The sequence below is a fragment of the Triticum urartu genome, chromosome 5A, assembly GCF_056163025.1.
Source record: "Triticum urartu cultivar PI428250 chromosome 5A, HENAU_Tu73, whole genome shotgun sequence".
Classification (NCBI taxonomy): Eukaryota; Viridiplantae; Streptophyta; class Magnoliopsida; order Poales; family Poaceae; genus Triticum; species Triticum urartu.
The window spans coordinates 175,444,306-175,449,528 of NC_141877.1; the positions used below are offsets into that span (position 1 = coordinate 175,444,306).

Consider the following 5,223-nt stretch of genomic DNA (forward strand, 5'->3'; position numbering starts at 1 on the left):
GGAACCCCGTGGCATCAAGCTCGGCGACAATGTGCGGCTCCCAACCCATCAATGCCACGGGGATGGGTGCTGGCGCAGTCGGGGCAACAAGAGCCGGAACGGGAGCGGGGACAGGCACGGCGTCTTCCCGCAAGGCCAGTTCAAGCTCGTCCCAAAGCGCCTTATGATCTTGAGACTCCGACTGGGTGTCTTCCTCAGGAAACTGGAAGACTAAGGGCAAACCATCGTGATGCGGCATGGCATACGTTTAGGTCAGGCTGATTGGAGGTAGACGACAGGAGAATCAGAGAGGAAGAGAGAAGATTGTAGCGATACCGGGCAGTGCAGGGTTGATTTTAAACTGCGGAGCCAGCGACATTAAAAGTGGGAGCAGTTGAGACGACGGTGGGCGGCGGAGCCTGGTCAAAGGGCTCGCCTTCCGATGAGCCTGCACACCGGTCTGCTCGCACACCTCCCTGTTAGCCGGCGCAGCGGTCTGCTCACACGCCTCTCGTCGACTCACACGCTTGCTCGGACGGCACCTGCCGATGAGAAGCGGGACTCGTGGCGGCACGTAAACGCCCACGGTTTCAATAGTGAAAGCGTTCGCCTTAACGTGACATGTTTTTGTTCCAAAATACCTTGGCTCTTCATTTGTGCAACTTGTCTCAAATTGAAGAAACAAATTACGAAGTAATATTTGTGCCATATCATGTGACCATGCTCAGTTTCAAGAATTTATGGTCACTTTTGGATTTTCTGAAATTTAAGATCCAGGATTCGAAACAATATCATAACCTGCATCATGCAATAAATTTTCAAGCCATACATCTGTCCTGTTGTATTTGTTAAGAAAGGATTTGGTCAAACATTTTGCTTAGTTAGACTTTAGACAAGTTATATATGCAGAGTAAAAGGATAATCCCTCCATACCAGATATATTAACTCAAGCACTAGAACCTAGATACAATGGTGATAACATAAACTATTCAGATCTCAAATCATGGCACCCAGGCCCAAAGTGACAAGCATTAAGCATGGCAAAGTTATATCAACATCAATCTCAGAAGATAGTGGATACTAGGGATCAAGCCCTAACAAAACTAACTCGATTACATGATAAATCTCATCCAACTCCTCACCGATCAGCGAGCCTACGAAGGAATTACTCACTCCCGGTGGGGAGCATCATGGAATTGGCGATGAAGAAGGGTTGGTGATTACGAAGATCGTAGATCCCCCTCTCCGAAGCCCCAATCGAACTCCAGATCTAGCCTCCCGATGAAGAACAGGAGGTGGCGGCGGCACCGTCTCGCGAAACATGATAATGCTTTCTGCCTGATTTTTTCCTCCAAAAATAGGTATTTATGGAGTTGGATTCAGGGTCTACGGGGCCACCAAGTGGGCACAACCCACCTGGACGCACCAGGATGGGGGCGCGCCATGGTGGGTTGTGCTCACCCAGACCCCCCCTCTGGTTGTTCTTGGCTCTAGTAATTCTCTTCTATTATATAAAAAAAAAATCCTTTTTAAAGTTTTATTCTAATCCTAGAACTTTTATTTGTGCACAAAAACAACACCATGATAGTTCTGTTAAAAACAGCGTCAGTCTGGATTAGTTTCATTCAAATCATGCAAATTAGAGTCCAAAACAAGAGGAAAATCGTTAGGAAAAGTAGATACAACACAAACCTATCAAGAACCAAACACATGAGAATATAGTACATGCACTATATTTCATCGAACATGCCATGTGCAAAAACTCGTATTCCTCATCTTCCATCATGTTAGTGGTTGCTCCACCATCGAGAAGGTGCGACCCTGAAAATGTGGAAGCCTTATGAAGAATGTGCATCCGATGGAGTGGAGCGGGGAGGACCTTGGGTATTTACCAGGGAATGGGCATGGTGAGGTGAGTGGTGTTGATTTCAATACCATGTGCCACAATTAGAGGCAGCCGATGGGAGAGGAAATATCCGTTGTCATCGCCTGCATGTGTTGCCCCATATGCTCCCCGATCCAAGAGGCACGACTGTAAGTGGCTCATGGATGCGTGGATGCTGGTGTCAGCACTCTTGGTTGAGATGCCGCTTTACCAGTAGATATATTGTTCATGCAATAAGAAGAGATGCAATCACTTGTTCATAAGCAAGAAACGTGTAATTCATTATTGTAAAAAGCAAGCAAAAATGACTTCGTCAAGGACACAAATCAGTGGTAAACCTACACAACCTAATACGTCATTCTCTCAGATTTATAATCATCCAGAAAAAGAACCTCTGGCTTCATCTATTTTCCTGTATATAACAAGTAGTACTAACAATTGTTGTGTACAAGAAACAATCGACATAATTCAGTTATAAAAAAATATTAGACATAAACTGGAGATCTTACTATTCAAAATCCACCAGCAGCAGAGCATCAAGAATCACATCTAGCAGAATTAAGGAATCAACGAACAAGCTAAAGTAGATGTCCATCTACTCTATACAGGGATATCCGGCACTCTTTGGGAATGTTTGAGTGATACTACGATCACACAGGGACTCGTCTTCATCATGGTAGGAGCTAACTAAAGTGGTACAGAAATTGGATTTTTGGTTGTGTTTTCTCTAGGTATTCCTTTTGATTTGCAGAAATTTCGGTTGCTGGACCAGGTTTGTTAGACTCAAAATTATTCAACTGCACCAGCACATGTAATTTGGACCAGAAAACCATATAAAAAGGGTAACATATGAATTGCAATTCCAAATAGTTTATAATAGGACCGCTTTGCTCAATGTTTTTACTAATGAGCATGGCATACTTAATCAACAGATTATTGTTAAATATCATAGAATAGTGGCTCTTTGTCAACATATTACTTTTGGTTACATTTTAAAACTTGAAGGTTCACTTTTAGTTCTAATCCCCATGGCCTATTAAATTTGCACACTACTATTCAATGCAACAATTCCAGCTTGCTCCTATACGAATGATGTATCTAACAAGACAGAAGAGATGCATATGACTGTAGTGCAGCAACTGTGAAGGAAACCACTCCACGCTACAACGCCGATGAGCTAAAGCTCACATGGTGGCATCCGCCAAGACCGCCACCATGTTGGAGACACTGTCGGCATAGCTGAGACTCCCACCATCAATTTACTTGCTAATTTATTGCACAAAATGATGGACAAAAAGTTATGCTGCTAAGTAAAAAAAAGGAGTATGCCTTATTATGGAGACTGTAGCTTCTAAGAAACAAAGTGGCACAGAACCAAGCCTGTAAGCAAAAGGAATGGAGATCGTAAAATATTACATCGATAAATGCTAGAAGGATTGAACAAAAAATGAAAAACTTATAAATGTGAACACGGGATCTTATGTTGGAGATGGTATCTAATTTGTAATTTATAAGTTAATGATGTAGTCCATAATCAACCAAGGGAAAAAGAAGCACATGACCAAGCAATGGATTGAAATTGTGTGTAATCAGTACAAGATCAAGAAATTAACTATTGCATACCAATATGTACTTTTGTCTCTTCAGCTTACTTGGTTATATACATCCACATAAGCCATATATTCAGGCACCAAAATTAGAAAATAACATGTATAGTTGTTGCTTGATGCAGCAAACACCAAACAGGCATGCACACGCAACAAGCATCCATCGACACCCAGCAAGCAGCACGCACGCACACACAATGAGTTCATACAAGCATCAATCGGTGGAGATCACACACTCACACATGCTAGGAAGCCACACATAGAGCACGCCCATCACAATACTCAAGCATAGCACACACGCACACAATGCAAACACAAACACGGATGTACGATTTGGCGGAGGGGGGAAGAGAGATATACCACCATAGGGCAGGGCCGCGGCGCCCGTGTGATCGGCGACTAAGTCGATGGTGACCCAAGATCAAGCAGCGGGCACGAGGCGTCGGCTGGTGGTTGGCGAGGCTCGGGTGAGCGGCCAGGTTGGGCACCAACCACTTCCTGGGTGACACTGCCGACATCATCAGATGCCAGCGACAATGGGGCAGTCAGTTGGGTGCCTTCCAGAGCTCGACGCAGGGGAAACCTCCCCTCTCTGTCTATTCGGCGAGGTGCGCGACAAGGGAGGGCTCCCGACGGCTGCCCCAACCGCAGTGTTGCACGGCACCGCACACCCGCTGGACGCCCTTGGGGAAGAGCACGACTACAACTCCGTGTTGTGCACGTGATTGGAAGGGAGTAGAAACCTAGCAGAAGGCCGATCCCCAATTTGGCGGCGACGGAGGACCAGCACAGCAGAGGGAAGCAATGCGATGGTCGACCGCAGGATGGCGTTGGTGCGGCGGCTAGGGTTTGCAAGGGACGACGTGAAAAGGAAACGTCAAATAAGTGCGCCTATTGTGGGATCCAAGGAGCTAAGTATGGAAGGGTATCGGTGGGAAAAATAAATCGGAGAGAGAGGTAATCTGTTCGGAAGGTGATCTCGTGTATATGCTATTATTTTTGAATTCTTAGTTACCAAATATTTACATGATCGAATTCAATCAACACTTGCCAAAAAAAGCATGAATAAATTGAAAGAGGATCGGACGCAATTCGGTTTTAATTGAGAAGAAGAGGAAAATTAATGTGGGACAGATGGTGCGAGGGGGGACGAAAAATAATTGGTCGAAAACAACGGACGAAAGTGGTGGGATGAAAAAAAACCACGGAGGCTATTCTACAAACAGAGACATTAGGAGTAGAGATTGGTGTAATATCTACTGTATTCCAACTTCTCCATGGTTCATACCACCGATACTACCACTACTTCAGGATGCTGCGAACGCGACATTATGATCAGAGACCCTTCGACGAAACTATGTGTGATGCAATAATCGCAAACGGTGATGTAAAATAACCATCAAAAAAGGTGTAAAACGTTTACGATGAAGGATGCATCAAACACGGTTCAAAGTTTAGTTGTGTGTGTGATGCAGGGCATACGGTTCAGTTCAATTAACTGTTTGTGATGAGGAACAAAATAAATGGGCAGACAGATGAAGGCGTGTGCGATATACAGCGTACGGTTCACTCAGATAAACTATTTGTGATTAGGCAACACAAAAAGAACGGTCAATTAGATCAAGGTGTGTGCGATATACGGCATGCGGTTTACTCGGATGAACTATTTGCGTTGAGACAAGATAACAGAAACGGTTCAATATATCAAGATGTGTGTGATACGCGGCAAACAGGTCTGTAATCAGAAATGTG

The 5,223-nt window shown here is 44.5% G+C and overlaps 1 long non-coding RNA gene across 1 annotated transcript; it reads right to left on the minus strand.

The window, feature by feature from the left end:
* Window positions 1–1,319: 1,319 nt before the first annotated feature.
* LOC125555772 (uncharacterized) lies at window positions 1,320–4,358 on the minus strand. The gene is made up of 3 exons (XR_007304849.2): window positions 3,832–4,358; window positions 1,872–2,069; window positions 1,320–1,800 (listed from the first exon to the last, which is right to left on the minus strand). It is a non-coding gene; the product is annotated as an uncharacterized LOC125555772 (long non-coding RNA).
* Window positions 4,359–5,223: the final 865 nt, after the last annotated feature.